Source organism: Hetaerina americana, unplaced genomic scaffold, assembly GCF_022747635.1.
Source record: "Hetaerina americana unplaced genomic scaffold, ioHetAmer1.1.p SCAF_26, whole genome shotgun sequence".
Classification (NCBI taxonomy): Eukaryota; Metazoa; Arthropoda; class Insecta; order Odonata; family Calopterygidae; genus Hetaerina; species Hetaerina americana.
The window spans coordinates 6,501,269-6,519,130 of NW_027286830.1; positions in this window are offsets into that span (position 1 = coordinate 6,501,269).

The window sequence follows — 17,862 nt, forward strand, 5'->3', positions numbered from 1 at the left end:
GAAACTGGAACCGCCGCAGCGGAAAAAAAACATGAAGAGTTGCGAAGTGGGTAGGTACTCTGAAGGAAGAAGAAAGGGCTTCTTGGTGTATCCAAATGTTTCATGCTGCAAAGAGCTACTATATATACAGGTATATGTATATATATATATATATATAATATATATAAAAATACACATATATATATATATATATATATATATATATATATATATATATATATATTTTTTTTACATATATATAGAAACAGATATAAGGAAAAGGGATAGGAACACACATAAAGGACGAACACAATAGCCCCGCCTCTATTGTGTTCGTCCTTTATGTGTGTTCCTTTCCCTTTTCCTTATATCTGTTTCTATATAAATGAGTATTTATTCGCCATTTGGCGGGATTTCGTGTTTGAATTATACATATATATATATATATATATATATATATATATATATATATATATATATATATATATATATCGATGATACAGAAACACTCTCACGAGCAGTATAATATTTGGACCGCACAATAGAACACAAATAAAATAGTAACACTTAAAAGAACACCCATATGATGTGACAACACATATTACCGTCAATCCAGTAGCAGTAGGTAACTTTTTCAAAAGAAACAGCGGGAATTATTGATAGAGATAGGACAAGGATAAAATACTAGCAAGTAATGTACTAAGTCAGCGCAAATGAAAAAAATGGACTGGTAACAGAATATCATGGACAGTTACTAAAACCTAATGCTGAATTGGAAACAATAGATGATCATTCTTTAACTAAGCATAAAGTCACGACAACTTAAATCATTAAATAATAGCAATCTCTCAGAGGCATTCGAAAGCAAGACATTTCCTTCGGATAGCGAGCACGTCGACTGCAAGGCAAATCTGACGCCTTGATAAATAAATATGTACCATGCTCCAGGGCGTATGAAGTTTGAGTGCATAACCTAGCATTACATGTATAGTCTCGACATAAGTGTAAAATAACTCGAAGAACAGAGCATAAGTCTTTGTTCTTAGAGGATTTCTTTGACTGTTCTTAGATTGAAATTACGCCAATGATTTTAAATATTGGTGCACAAGAGCCCATTTTCTTTCATTGATTAGAGATATTTATCACTAACGATTAATATCGCGAACAATTGATTATGCACATGAACGAATAACAAGTAAAGATATAAAAATTTGTGTCCAACGTTCACATCTATATTGAAAACATTAAATAATGCACTCGAAAAACATGATGACTGATATTAAGGAGTGTGTAATTTGAAGCAACTCAGCACATGAAACAGATTACGTGAAAATTCCGTCGATAACAGGCTTCTTGATAGAACTGTTGAATTCATACATGCTGAAATGAATATGCATGTGCGGACATAATGTGATAGGAATATTGAGATTGTTACGAAAGGTTTTTTTCTTATTTATTTGTTCCAGATGGCAAATGATAGGTCAGTGTTAAGCCCAATAACGGCATACTATCAAGAAAAGGATATAAATTGGCATCATTATATATCGGGAAACTAAAGCAATTCCTTTTTAGTAATAACTGGATTACCTTGCAAAATCACTGGAACCAGAGAAAATTGGATTCGGCCATTTCTTGAACCACTCATCTAAGAGCTTTGAAAATTATTCCCCGCCTCATAGCACTCTCAAGTTTGAAAAAGTATGAGGAAAAGAACGCGAGAATGAGAAAAAGTTATTTCTTGCAAGACAACCGACTGGAAATAGTGATTATAATTGCCTCGGGAGAGAGAAAACATCGATACACATTATTACTTTCAACGAAACGTTTGTAACATCATATAGGAACCGTAATATATATCAAATAAAATGGGCCTCACTTAGCTGTGCTGACGCTATTGTATTACAATTTCCGTAGGTGAGGAAAAATTAACCCACATTGGACAATCCTAAAAGGTAAGAGTGGTAAAATATCGATTATTGAAAGAGCATTTTGTACAATGGTAACGTAATGGTGCCAATTTAAAAGTAATATAATTGAATTGCAGAGGTAATGTAAAAAGTGATTCGCAATCAGGAAAGGAAACTTTAATGGCAATGTGAAAGAGAAAAATGATAGTTTTTTTTAAGAATTAAAAATAGAGAAAAACATTTAGGGAGTTCAATAACAGGATGGAATTATAAGCAGGAAGAAATTAGAGAAAGTAAACAATAATTTCTTCGCGCCTCCGCCTTTTGAAAGGGAGCGTTACGCCACGCCAAATGGCGAGCCAGGGTGAAGCCATTTCATACCTATTTGAGGTTCCAGAAAATGGCAACGCTTGGGTGGTTTCCTTTGTCTTTAGACAAAAAAAGAAGTCGGTTTTGATTGATCAAAGTGATGTGATGTGATAACTCTCGAGAACTTGCATCAGAAATACCTGCTCTTTTCACTTTCAGAAATAGAATTTTTGTTATAAAACTGTAACATTTTGAAAGAATTTCATCGAATTTCGCCGGAACAAGTGTGATTAGGTAAAATTACGGTACTTATATAATGGAACGTAAAATGGAACTCTACGCTTCTTAGTGCATGTATACTTATCCATATGGCCGATATCTGCTCCATCTAATTTTCCGACGGTATCACTTCATTTCTTCGGTAAAATAGTAAAACCCATAATCCCCAATTTACGCAACATGACCACTGATCCTATCTGGTTTCGCTCTCTAAATGCAATTTTCCTTATTAACATGCTTCAAAATATGTTAAAGTTCATTGGTAGCAATTTTAAAAATATCACTATTGCTCTGAAGTGCTTTATCGTAACGATTTCGGGGTACCATCACGACCAAAAAAGTACGTGCGCATTTTTTCATTTCTTTATTCCGAATTAATCGATTGTCAAAAGTACCTTTTTCTACCTCCTCTTCTGTCCACTGAAATCTCTTCCCGAAAGCATTGTTCCATTTGCGCTAACTTTTAGTAAATTTGCTACCTATCTAACCTGTGCAAAAATAAATAGCACCTTCTTTTTATTCTACTCCTTCCGTTATGACAGTATTTTGCTAAACATTGTTTTTGCTGATGTTTACAGTATATGCCTTTGTCACTATTTTTTTGCTTTACGTGCCGCTTCAAATGGGCGATTTCGCGGCACCAGTACCATTTTCCGAATTGACAAAGAAGAATCCAATTCGGAAAAGAAATGTAGAAAAGTAAAAAAGAATGTGAGAATTAGAAGGTACAATCTATTATCGACGAAATTGTATAATAATGATTTAATACTAAGGAAGGATGTGCTACTTTCATTGTAATCGTTGGACAATCTTAATAATTCACTATAAATCATTATATATTTGTAAATATTATGAACAAAATGATTACGTTCGATTAAATTGACATTTTAAAACCAGAACATCCCATTTAAATAAATAGATCCGACCAAGTTGGAAAATTAAAGAGATGAAATTTAAATTATACACTTATTTTTATAGGATTTCAGAGCGAAATTACTAATACATTAGTTTAGGTGATATATCTAGTGAAAGATCTAGTTGATATTTTACTGTAGTATTGTTTGTCGGAATACCTCACGGGCACTCGGGCAGGTTGAAGTCACACTCCTAGTTCGTTTCATCTATGCATCTTCTTCATTAATTCATTTACGAGCTATGCTGTGGTTAGGTGCTACAAAATAAACAACTATTAGAGCGACATATTTCATTTAGCTATACATATTCAATTGGCCATTGTACTGGAAAAAGAATATAAAAAATGATACTAAAACCCAGTAATTCCCACATTTAACCAAGGTCAATAACTTAAGACGTTCTTCAAAGGGAATATCCAAAAATCTAATGTTTAAAGGGCAACTTCACCGAGGCCTACACGCAAGGGTTTTCAAAAAGTGAAATGACGTAGTGAGAGCGCACCCAGGCTTAGTCCAAATGTAATCGTTTCGGCATGGGTATTCGCCCGTCGGCACACCTTCATCCCTCCACCGCCGCACCACCGAAACGGTTTCTGCATCTCGACATCGCACCTGTTCCCATCGTTCCCCATCCACTCCGCGCGGCCAAACCCTCCCCATTCCTTCCTCCATCCCCCTCCCCGGACGATTTAACCTTACGCCGCCCGTCAGCCATATGCCCTGAAACGCGGAAGTGTTAACAGAGAGAAAAAGGGAGGCGGGAAGGAGAGAGGAGGGGGGAAGAAAATGAAAGAAAAAAGGTGGCATGCATGAGGAAGCTGCGGTCTCATCTCTCCGAAACAGATAAAGGGGACTGACACAAACGCACACGCATTCGAACACACTTTTACACGTAGGAATGGATGGGGGGGACTTTTTCGGCGAGGCTACAGAGTGGCGAATGGACGAACTGGGGAGGGGGCGTTATGACATAGAGAGGTAAGGAGGAAAGGGCGAAGACCGTGTGGCACTAGACCGGTTCTCTGAGGAAAACCGGTGGTTGAAGAGATGTGGTTGAGTTCTACGGGTTTCAGAATTCCCGGAAAATTTATGAGAGAACACTTGCGAAATCAGTGCACATATCGCGGGGGATTCGGTGGAAAAAAATTATGGACGCAAGTGATAATTGCTAAGGGAGAGAGAAATCCTTCGCAGTTCCTTCCCCTCAATGCGGAGATGCCCACAGTGTCGTGGCAGGCCCGGTTTCACGAACGGTTTCGGCAACAATCAATGTTTCACATCTCGGACAACTCTTTGGTCAGTGGTTAGGCATTTACGCAGAGAAAAATCGCTTTCGGAGGAGCACTGCTACCACGGAAGTTGACGCGGCCTGATTTATTCCCTTTTTCACACACCTCTGCAAGTCAGCTAGTGAATGTGTTTGATAAGCGCTTCAAAACCACCCACTTCTGAGGATACTGCTACGATTACTGAAGAGAATGACTTCTGAAATTCAATTAATTTCCAGCATTAATAATGCCGGAAATAATAATAATACGTGCGTAGGAAATACCACCAATATAACAATAATACAATACGTGGGAAAAAAGTTTTCCATGTCAAGATATATCTATCAGTTGTAGTTATTATGCAACTTAAAATAACCATGGTTTTAACATTGTAAAATTCAATGTAGTGACGTAGTGGTGCATTAAAGCCTTCAATCCATAAATAAATATGAAATGATTTCACAACACTGAATTTCAAGTTCATTTCTTTGATTTATAAAATGTTCTTAAATCATGTTTAAATACGAGTATTATAAAGTTGGACGTGCAAGAGAATGCGCACTAAAACGTTAAATCAGAATATCAGTGTTTGACCAATGGTTTATATTGATTCTTATCTGGGTTCCGAAATATATTAGTATGATTCAAAAGCAAGGCATAAGATTTATACCTAATGGGAGCACGATTTATGAAAATGAGGAAGTCTGATCCAAGAACTCTAGCCCTTATTTGCAATAGATAGAATAATTGGTATAATTCCTCAGACATTTCACGTCAAATTATCAACGTATTGCCACACAAATTTGGGATCTGAGATAAATACCCAATTGAATTTTATAAATGAATGCACTATGTAACTAGGTGATAAAATAATATGTAATTTTTATGTGTTTCTTCATTTGTGATCTGGAGTCTACATCGATTATTGGAAACAATAAAAAGGCAAGAAAAACGTACTTTCTCACATGCTATGCCGTTGGAGCACCTGGTCTGTATAGGTTCGGCAATGTTTTCACGAGCGCATATTAAAGATATAAGCATTAGATTTAATGGAGGAAATAATAACCCGACTTAAAAACTTTCATATCAACCAAAGCGACCCACTCGCTAAAATAGCCGGAATGACACCCGACAGAGGAGGTGGGTTCACCTTTCTCCACTTGGGAAGTCCTCCGGATGGATTGAGGGAAGGGCATTCATAAGCAAAAGTTAAGTGGGGAGGGGAGGCAGAGAGGTCGTCCCACCGGGATCTTCTGCCCACTCTCTCACCGCCCTTAACCCTTCCCCCACCAACCCTACTCTCCACCCATTGCGGGGCGCGCGGAGCTCGTTGACTCTCGCCACCACCAAAGACGCGCCGGGGGCCATGGCAGGGGGCCCTTCTCGCCCTTCGTCGGACCGGAGCGCCCACGCCGTCATTCCGCGAAAGAGTGAATGCGCGGTTGTATGACGGCGGTCGGAGGGAGACGTCTCGCATTTCGCCGACACGAGAAGCGGTGCGGAAGAAGGGAAGAGAGATGATTTCAGATCACCGGAGGTTTAAAAAGAGAAGCGAGGTTTTTTTCAGCGATTGTTTCTGCTCTTAATCAGTTAGGAATCTCAGGAATTATGTCAATCGATTTCCACCATTTACACGTAATAGAATGAGTAATTTATTAGACACATACTGGGTTAAGATATTTTCCAATGGCCATAACTGAAAATAAAAATTACGAGGAAGATCATGATCAAATACTAAAAGCAGGCAAAAGAATAACTAAACGGAGAGAAATGTGAAGGAATGGAAAGATTGATAGGTACGAGAATAGCTTGGAGAGATTCTGCAAACCACTTTTTGGATTAATAACCTATGATGATGAACACTCATGGAACATTCTGTTTTCCGCATTTAATTCACCACTTCCTTACCCTACACTCCCATTTGCAAACTCTTTGGATTTCGTTCTGTTGAGCTTTTATTTCATCAAGCCATCATTCACCAGTTTCATTATTTTCTCTATACCTGTCTCATACTTCTTACAGTTTACACTTACATCTCATATGCTCTCCTTGCTGGTAAGGGTGACATGGTGGAAGTTAATATTTTAAGGATAAATAATCTTACGAAACACGCCGTAGAATGAAGTTCATTCTTTTAGAGTAGAAAAGTACAGAGTTATTTACCCTCAAAACTTATCTCATATCTATGAAACCTTGGGTATTCATGTGCCTTCCATGAGTTTTCCCTTCCCCAAGAGCTTCTAGTAACGCTGTGCCAGCTTCTTCAATCCCTTAGCGTAGAAGTTTGCATCCAGGGAATTGAACCAGTTGACAACTGTACTCTTGAGCTCTCCATCGCGTTTAATAATTTCATAAATTTCATCCAAACAATTATCCACTAAGCCACTGTTTCAAATGCGAGAAGAGTGACTAGGCTAGGTTAGTGACTAGTGGCTAGGTTTAAGGTCGGGACTGGGGAAAACAGTCCCAAATTGCTCGCCCACTCATCATTATTTGCTCTTTGTGTTAGTCGGTAAGCATTTTCTGTACCAATTCTGTACACAATTTTTAATATCCGAGTTTTTCCATAACAATCGTGTAAATACTGGCGCATCCAACAAGAAAAAATTTATCAGCAAGAGCACTAATCATCAATTGCCCATCTGATCATATTTCTTGGTCCACTGGTTGAACGATTTTATCGGTCTGGATGCTGTCCCTGCCATTCCGCTCTCCATCATATATGTATAATTGTACGGTTATTTTTGAATTCTTGACAAAATTATTTAACCTTTCCGTCATTCATTACTGTAGGTCGATAAAATAAGCACAATCCCATTGAATATGAGCCGCTGATGATCCTTAGGCACACAAAAATCGAATCACAGCATACACTTTGCAGCCACCGGGAGCAACGATTTTCGTGGACATTGTTAATTGCATTTACCGGCAGACAAACAACTGCTGAATCAAAACAATTACTTCAATGGCTTTGGGAATAAAAATATATCCGTATGTGGGCAGCATTACAGTAACCTTGTCTTGACCGGTCAGTATTTAAATAAGAGGAAACGGTTTTTACTTTTTGAATATGCTTCGTATATGGTGGATTTTTCTGCCCACGTAATCCTCCAAACACATTCTCAAAATGATCATCCTGATTTTTTCAAAATCTGGAGTATTATAGCAGTCTTTCTGAGTACGGACGCATGCGAATTAATTATTAAACATTTTTTTAAACTTGACAAGTTAAAGTTTTTTCTAGGAAATACAAATGTCCTTCATCTCGAGCACTGCCGTTTTTAACGCAAAGTAAGATGAAATGATCAACTATAATATTATGTTAAAACTTTTCATCTGACAAAATATTCCTCACGCTAATATGGCTACTAAAATTGAAGTCGCATCTTCCGGCATCAGTCTTCGTTATATTTGCTCAATTATGTCCAATAAAATGTTTTTATATAAGTCGATTAGCTGAATTTCTAATAAAATGACAATAAATTCTTACATGGTAACGTAAAAACTCTTCTTTCATTTAGCTTTTGATTGGCATTAGGAGTCTTATTGCGGAAGTAATCGAATAATGAGAAGCCATTCTCAAAAGCCAACGCAAACTTACCCTTTTAGAATAGGAATTCCTATCTACCATTATGAAAGTCGACATCCCATATTATGGTACTCACCTTTCTTCGACCCGACGAGGAAGCGAATCAGATACCGCGAGCGTATTTCACTCAGGCCACTTTAAAAGAGAGAGAGAAATAAAATAGAAAAAAAATTAACTTCGATAATATTCCCAGCAAGGATAATGAAATTTTGAATAGAATATTAAAAATATGTTGCAGTACTTCAAATTGAGCTTCAGGGATGAAAATTGCATTTAAATTGAAGACTTTATGTTCAGATTATTTTCGAAATTTCTCACGCCAATCGTTTCCGCATAGGAGACGCAATATTTCAACTCCTGGGCGATACCATAAAGGCGAAAAATTTCTCCCGCCCAGCTAGAATCATTATTATTAGATTACGCTCACCTCCTTCTTTAAATGGGCTCAGTCTCCCTGTCCTCCCTCCTCACTATTTCCTGATTTCCTCCGCAGTTCTTCCCTTTTTTAGGTGAGGCGTGGGCTCTTCAATCGCAAAACACGCCAATCATCGATCCTATTAAAAAAATAATTTCTTGTCCCATGCTGTTAACTGGTTTTCCCTTATGATTTCATCGTTACTCAAAAACACCTCAGCTTCCGAGGTAAGTGATTTGACCAAAATGAAAAATAAGTACATAGGAAAGGATTCCGTGAAAATATTCATAGTGAATTTTTTCATTATGCTGCAGAAAGATGTAAATGAAATGATCGCACCTGCTACGAAACTGTGAAATGTGAAAGAAGGTCATTACACTAAATGCCATTATTTTCCTTTATATTTGATGATGCTTACGGATGCCGTTCCCGGACGTAAGAAACCACTGCTCAGAGGAGAAAGTACAAGGAATTTGCACTCAATAGTTTCCGAATCAGCAGATAAAGAGTGTTCATGAATTTTGCGGTCGATTGACATGAAAGAATGCTGCTGAAAAACGCTTTCCTGCTCCGCCACTCAGACACTAAAATAACGTGTGGTATTGATGAAAACTCATTCCTCAAGTTACTTTGCAGAGTTTGTAATTACCTTATGAGGAAAAAATCAACGGTATGGAATTTACCATTTCAGGTCCAAAGAATTTTTGTGTACAATTAAATTTCTTTAAGACTTAAAGCGAGACATTGTAATACAGATAATTATTGGAGAGGGATCATTGCATTTTTTTCAGGAATTTAAAAGTTGAAAACATGAAACAACATTTCAATTTATTATTATTAAGTTCACAGACACAAAGGTTATTTATTTAAAGAGTGTTGCATATGAAATAGGATCATTTGGCGGAAGGATTACGTAATGGATTAAAGAATGATTTTCATGGCGCATTATTTTCAGTGAATAAAATTATATGAATCGTCACGTCGCCGTCCGTGATTACTCAAGAATATGTTTATATTTTCATCTCCTAATTTTTGCGATCAAGTAAACATTCTGCTATGGATAGAATTACAGAAGAATTGAGGAAGTCCTACTTCTAGTGGATGGTGCCGTACAATAGAAGTAGCATAGGATTTAATTTAGTTTTTTAATATGTTGAAAAGAGGGAAAACAAAAGAATGTGGTGAAAAAATGTAAATATGGGACCAAAAATTTAAAACGAGCTGCTGTTTATCCTTGAAAACATGCTTTAACGAGACGATACAAGAAAAAAAATGCATCCCAGTCACAATGTTCTTATTTGTTGGGGGTCCCAGATATAATCCATCAATGAAAATAATAGAAAGGTTTGCTTTTGCTGAGGTATCTACCTTAATTAGTAATACTGAACAGGAGTAAAGAAATATACAGTTAATATTATCACAAAAATCTCTCAGAAAAATAACTGGATCGTATTAGAAGATGGCAATGACTTCAACAAAATGTTATACTGCAATTAATAATATTATTATTTTATTCATTCGAAAGGCTATTACAAAGGGAATATTCCAATCCAAATACTATAATTCCATTAAACGCTATGCCTCCGGTGACTTATGCATTATCAAAAATATTCCCTAATGGCATAGGAACCTACTGGGAGACTAATGTTAATGATTTAATAAACAATAGCAAAATAAGTACACAGATGCTTTTTACGGCACTACTGCACCATTTTCAATAAAATAATGCTATCGAAGTATTATTAATAGACGATTTTATGCAAGCAATTCTCCATATTTTTATTCAAAGTTGCAAATTTCATTCCCATCCCGTTTTGTTACGCACCATTTTCTATCATAGGGAGATTTTCCATTCTTTTAATTGACAACGATTTAATTGAAAACAACAGAAGAAACAGCATTCATATTGGGGTGTTTAACTTATATTCTAGGCTTAATTTATCATTACTAATGCACTTAGTCTTTTTAAGCTGTAAAGGAAGAAGACTCGTAGCAAATTGAATGAGTTCGAAAAGCATTACAGATAGTACTCTCAGAGTTATCTGTTAAATATATTCAAATCTTCTCTCTCTCTCTCTCTTCCAGGAAAACGCTCGGCATTCCATTTTTTACGAAATCCAATGATGATAAAACGTGCGGTGTTTTTTGCTCTTCCCCTCTCCGCAAACTCCCACACTTTCTCCAAACAAAGAAATCCAATATAACCGAGTATTCTTTTGCGGTTTCGTGGGACGTTTTCTTTCCTGGTACTTTCTCTCCCTACAGCCTTCACGACACGAGCGACGTGTCTTCGGCACAGAAATCTAACCCGAAGCGGCATCTTTGGATAGCAAAAAAGCGACAAGAAACGAACGCTTTGCAGAAATCTTTAAATATTTGAGCACTTCATCATTATATGTGTTTTCTTAAAAAATCTTCATATCCCGTTACATTCCGACTATGTTGGAGAATATATGCCAGACCATCTCGTAATTTGAAGAATATTTCGATCTTAACAAGTGTTTTGTTATATCTTTTCTTTAAACGTTTATGATTTAACCATCCGGAACGAGAATGAATGGCAAAATATTCGCCTTGAGCAGTATTAAATGGAAATTTGGTAATTAAGCAAAGTCATACTCTATTCTCTTTAAGCAATGAATGAACAATAATTAATTTTCTACTTTCTGTTTGAACTCTCTTGACTCAACTAAATTCTAGTTTTTTCTACACAAAATGCCAAAGAAATACCAACATTTGCCACCGATACGAGATCCTATGGCATTTCATAAATGCTAACAAAATCAATGCAAAATGAATAAATCAGGGTGATATATTCGAAATTAAATGAATCGAAAATCATTATGAGAAATATATATTTTTGTAAGGATGATCACGTTTCTTCTTTCAATTCAACCATATTTTGGGCGTTTCAAGGTTAGGGAATACTATTATCAGAGGTAATTTACCTTTTAAGGTATATTTTAAATATACACAAGTTAGCAAATTTAATTTAAATGTATCTCAAAATTAATGTTATCAATGCATAATTGAAAAATATGACCCATTCATCAAAGAAATTCCTCAAAAATGTACCTAAATACTTTTTAGAAACGGAAGGTTTAGAGCCATTGTCAAAAGGTATTAATAATTTGTGAAGTGTTTGTGTATCTCTATTTCAAATAGATACCTCTTAAAGTATTAAACCAAATGTTGTGTTCGGCGCGGTCTACTTCTTAGTTTTGACCATTGTTATTTCTTCGATTATTATTAACTCCCGCATCGATGGAAGGCATTTTAACTTGTGCTTTCATCCTCCTCGAAGTACAATAAACTATATCTACCTGCTTATCACGGAAAGTGGTTAGGCTAGCTGGTATTACTCTCTCCAACGTAACGAAGGTATGTCATTGTAAGTAATTATGTTTTCTTCTACCGAAAGGTTAGCCACACCGACACGTATTACATTGCATTTATCATTTTGAATCTTGGACCACTGCCGACATACTTTTGACTCTTTCGGTATGACAAATCGAAGATCCCCTCCGTTCAGTGTTTTCCGGGTATTGGAACGGAACAATTGGAGAGGCAAATCGATAACATGAGTAGTCGTGGAGAAGAAAAAGTAGTGATTTTACATGTTGGATCCAAAGACATCAAAAGTGCCAAATCTGATGACCACGTAACCGGTTATATATGGGACCTGTGTACCGCTGCCAAATCAAAGTTTAGTAATGCAAAAATTGTAGTGACAGGTATTATTCAAAGAAGAGACGTGAACTACAAAAGAATCAGATACGTAAATGAAGGCATAGAATGGGTGTGTGACAAAATGGGGGTTACCTTCATTGATCCTAATTGTCGAATAAGTGACTATCACCTGGGACGGGATGGTATTCAGTTGAATAGAAAAGGATCATTTTTATTCGCGGAATTGTTAAACGAAGTTGTAGAGAAGATCACCAAACGGGGAAACTACTAAAGGAAACCAGAGATGTTCACCGGACCTGCAAAGAGAGCGGAGTTGAGCCAAATGCCGATCCAGAAAGTGACATACCAGGCAGTAATGGGTTCATGCAAGGTAAGGGCTTAAAAGTTCTTCAGGTCAACTGTCGCAGCATAATCAATAAGCGGGATGATTTTCAGACCTTGGTTGAGGTCAGCGAGGCTGACATTGTAATAGGAACGGAATCTTGGTTGAGTAGTGACGTCTTCTCGAATGAAATCTTTCCGAAAGGCTTTACAATATACCGCCGAGACCGAGATACGAGAGGAGGGGGTGTTTTTATCTGCGTTAAGGAAGACCTTCGTAATGTACTAGAATGGTCCGATAAGGACCATGAAATGATCTGCGTAAAATTATTAAGCGAGAATAACAAAAACTTCTTAAACATCATTGCCGTTTATAGAAAACCCACCGATGGCCTCCAGGTAATAGAGGCCCTTGCCGCGTCGTTCGCGGAAAACCCAGGTAGTCGAACCCTAATAGCGGGGGACCTTAACCTCCCCAACGTTCATTGGAGTGGCCCCACAGCAAGAGGTGGCAAAGCCCAAGAGCTCGCTAATCGTCTCATTCAAAGAGAGGGTTTTACCCAAGTTGTAAACAAGCCCACAAGGGAGGGGAACATCCTTGATGTGTTTCTAGCTAGACCATACAATATGTTCTCGGAAGGAGAGGTAATTCCTGGTATAAGCGACCACTCAGCGGTATGTATCAATATTCAATGGCAATTCCGGGTACCCGAGAATAGGGTAGTAAGAAATTCGGTGTGGAGATACAGCAAAGGAGATAGCAATGGGTTCCGTACCTTGTTGAAGGAACGTTTTCAGGACTGGGCTTGTACAGGGGGAACTGTAAAATATACCTATACAACAAGGCAAATTTTAACGGACTAAGAGAATATTTAAAGATAAAATTACCGGAATACAAGACAAAAACACTGACAACAAATACAGAGAACACTTGGAATTATTTCTTAAATATTTTACGCGAAGGAATAAAGACGTACATCCCGTCCAAACTCAAATGCGACAGTAAGGAACCTAGATGGTACAACGGGGAAGTCAGATCGGCATTAAGAAGGCAAAGAAAGCTACAGTCAAATTTCAAAAAGAGTTTAAAAAGTGACGATATAAGTTTTGTGAATACAACCAAACAGCTACTAAAAGAATGTCGTAGTAAGACGAAAAGTATTATGCGCACAGCACTACACTCTTTTAAATCTAAAATGCTAAGCGAATATCTTGAGGAAAATCCAAAGTCATTCTGGTCCTATGTTAGGGAAATACAGGGTAAACGTCCCACTGTTCACTCTTTGAAGACGGAAAATGGAGAAATCATTACAGATAGCGTGAAAAAGGCAAATATTTTAAACCATTTTTTCCAGAGCGTCTACAACAAAAACACAAACGCACCAAACGATCCTCCACACCCACCCGGGGAACACATGAGCGATCTTACACTGACCAAGCAGGGAATAGTACATCTGCTCCGTAGTATCAAAGCACACAAGGCACCTGGTCCGGAAGAAATACCTGCTAGAATATTAAAGGAATTAGCTGACGACATTGCCCCATTTTTACATATTGTTTTTCTAAAATCGATAGAAGAAGGCTCAGTGCCTCGCGACTGGAAGCTAGCCCATATAACTCCCATCTATAAAGGCGGCGATAGGGATAAACCAACCAATTACCGACCCATTTCTTTAACATCGATCTCTTGTAAAATATTGGAACACGTTATTGTCACTAACATTATGAAATTTCTTGATAGTAGGAAAATACTAATCCACAACCAGCACGGATTTAGGAAAAGCAGATCTTGCGAAACACAACTTGGTCTCTTCATTCACGATATACTTAGATCGGGAGAAAACAACACCCAAGTCGATGCAGTATTCCTGGATTTCAAAAAAGCCTTCGACAAAGTCCCACACAATAAATTGTTACACAAACTTAAATACTATGGGATCAATGAGAAAATAATTAATTGGATTAGGGACTTCTTGTCAAACCGCAAACAAATAGTAGTCATAGATGGGTTGTGCTCAACGGAGAGAGATGTTACTTCGGGCGTCCCCCAGGGAAGTGTAATAGGGCCTCTTCTGTTCTTAATATACATAAATGACTTAAGCACACACGTTAGTAGCAATCTAAGGTTATTTGCTGACGACACGGTGATATACAGGGAAATAAGGAGCCAACTAGATCGCGAGCTACTCTCTAGAGACTTAGACAATATCTCGGGATGGTGCAATAAATGGGGATTAACACTTAATATAGATAAATGTGCAGTTTTGAAATTTTGGAATAAAGGAAGCGAGGAACAGGATATAAACTACAAAATAGAGGGTTCAGTATTGACTACGGCAAATCAAGTTAAATATTTGGGGGTTGTTCTAACACCACGCCTTTCATGGGGAGCACATATCAGGACAATATGCGGATCAGCTTTAAAGAAACTTGGCTTCATAAAACGGGTGGTGGGGAAATGTAATGAAAAAGTTAAAGAGAGGTGTTATTTTGCTCTAGTTAGACCTCATTTGGAATATGCCGCAAGTATTTGGGATCCGTGGGAGAAAATTTGGCAAAAAGAATTAGATAAAGTCCAGAGAAAATCCGCTAGATTTGTTAAAAATTGTTATGATAAAAACACAAGTGTGACAGGTCTCTTAGGGGATTTAGGCTGGGAACCACTTGAAGTGCGGAGAGAACAAGCGAGGCTTAGACTTTTAGAAAGGTTCAGAACAAACGAGTTTAAATATGACACTGAAGGAATTATAATGGCCCCACACTACTTAGGTAGATCAGACCACAAAGATAAACTAAGGGAGATAGATTCCAAGACAGATAGGTACAAATACTCATTCTTTCCCCGAACAATCAGTAATCATAATAGCAAGAAACCGAAGTCACTTTAGAAATATTAAAAACTTTGAATTTACAAGTCGGAACAAAATTAAACACTATAGAGATGTTAGGTATACTTTCAGGTGCATGTGTATGTTAGTTGGTAGTTTGAGTGTTTGCATGTGTGTGGGGTGTAAGTGTTCATGCATGAATGTATGCCATGTTTTTTTTTTTAATATATGATTTTGTCGTTATTGCATGCGATTTTTTTTTTTAATTATTTTTCTTTTCTAAATTATGGGTGGTGTCCTAGCACCCCCCGCCACACGCCCTTGCGGCGGCTTGCGGGGTATTGAGTAGATGTAGATGTAGATGTAGAACTGTAAACGACATCTGGAACAGTTTCAAAGACATTGTCAACGAAGGGCTGGAAAAATTCGTTCCAAAAATGACTCTCAAAAGTAACACCGACCCCGAGTACTATAACTGCGCAATAAAAAAACTAAAGAGAAAGGCTAGGAGGAGTCACTCTATGATCAAGTATGGGAACCCATATCTGTGCAAATATAAATCGATAGTAAAAGAACTGAATAGGGAAAAGAGGGTAGCAAAAGAAGAATACTTAGTGAACATTCTCACTAAAAACGATACAAATAAATTTTACAAATACTTAAGAAGACGAAAAAACAGCCAGGTGAAGGTAGGCGTGATCCAAACCCAAGGGGGGGACATTATAACAGATGATGAAGGGAAAGCAAAGGAGCTCAACAAGTGGTATGGAAGTGTGTTTAGCAAGGATTTCAGTGGAAACCTCCCCCCACGTGTTTTTCATGTTTGTGAAGGGGAGAACGTATTATGTCCGGGCGAACTAGTCATCACACCTTCAAAGAGTAATATTGTTATTCCTAAGTATATGAAGATCTGTGACCGCGAAGTTATGGACAAAGTAAAAAAGCTTAAAGTCAACAAATCGATTGGCCCTGACAACATCTCTGGAGACGCACTCAAATTAGGGTCAGAGGCAATGATACCGTATCTGCGCACCATTTTTAACATTACGTTAAATAATCATCAAATCCCCGATGATTGGAGGAAGGCTTATGTAATACCAATTTTTAAGGGTGGGACCAATAGCAGTGTAGAGAACTATCGCCCGATTAGCCTAACGTCTGTAACCTGTAAACTAATGGAGAAGAAGGTCGCAAAATATCTACGTGACTTCTGGGAGGATAAGGACTGGCTATTTAAATACCAACATGGCTTTCGCAAAGGGTACTCATGCGAAACCCAACTACTTGGACTCTGCCAGGAAATATCAGACTGCTTAGACAAAGGTAAAGAAATAGATGCAGTTATACTCGACTTCTCAAAAGCCTTCGACAGGGTTCCCCATGACAGATTGTTAGATAAAATTGGAAAACTAAATATTGATAAAAGAGTACTACTATGGACGAAGGCCTTCCTACAAGATAGAACCCAGCAGGTTCGTGTTGGGCACAAAATCTCAGAAGAAACCCGCGTCACATCCGGAGTACCTCAGGGTAGCGTGCTTGGTCCTCCTCTGTTACTTTGTTACGTGAATGACCTTGCGGAATGTGTCAATTCCGAAATACGATTGTTCGCTGATGACTGTATACTCTATAGGGAAATCAGCAGCAGCAGTGATCGCGACGTTCTGCAGGGTGACATAGATAACGTGGCTAATTGGATCAAAATCAACAAAATGGAGATAAACATTGCAAAAACTATCCACATCTCATTCTCCAAAAGGAAGGCAGGTGAGGGAAGGGTATATAAAATAATGGGAGAAACGATTGTAACAAAAGATAATTGTAAATATCTAGGGGTACACCTAAGTAAAGACTTAGGATGGGGACTTCACACAGATTATGTGGTAGGCAAGGCCTTTAAATCGCTCCACTGGGTCATGCGGAGCCTCAAAGGAAGCACTAAATCAACTAAAGAATTGGCCTACAAAACAATTGTAAGGCCTATTGTCGAATATGCGACCACAGTATGGGATCCCTTTGAAATAGGGCATGTGAAAAAATTAGAAGCAGTGGAAAGGAAGGCTGCCAGGTACGTTTTAGGGCGACATAGGCAGACCGACAGTGTAAGTGACATGCTAGGCTCACTAGGATGGGGGTCACTAAAGAACAGACGGAAGCTGAATAGACTGTGTGCCATTTTTAAAATATTGAAAGCTGACGGAGGCTGGAAAGAACTGAACGAGAGTGTAAATAAGCCATGTTATCTCGGCAGGAATGATCACCCGCTTAAAATCAAATACATGCCCCAAAGGACAAACACCGCCAAGTTTTCGTTCCTAAATATGGGAATCAAAGAGTGGAACCAGCTGCCTGATGAACTCTTT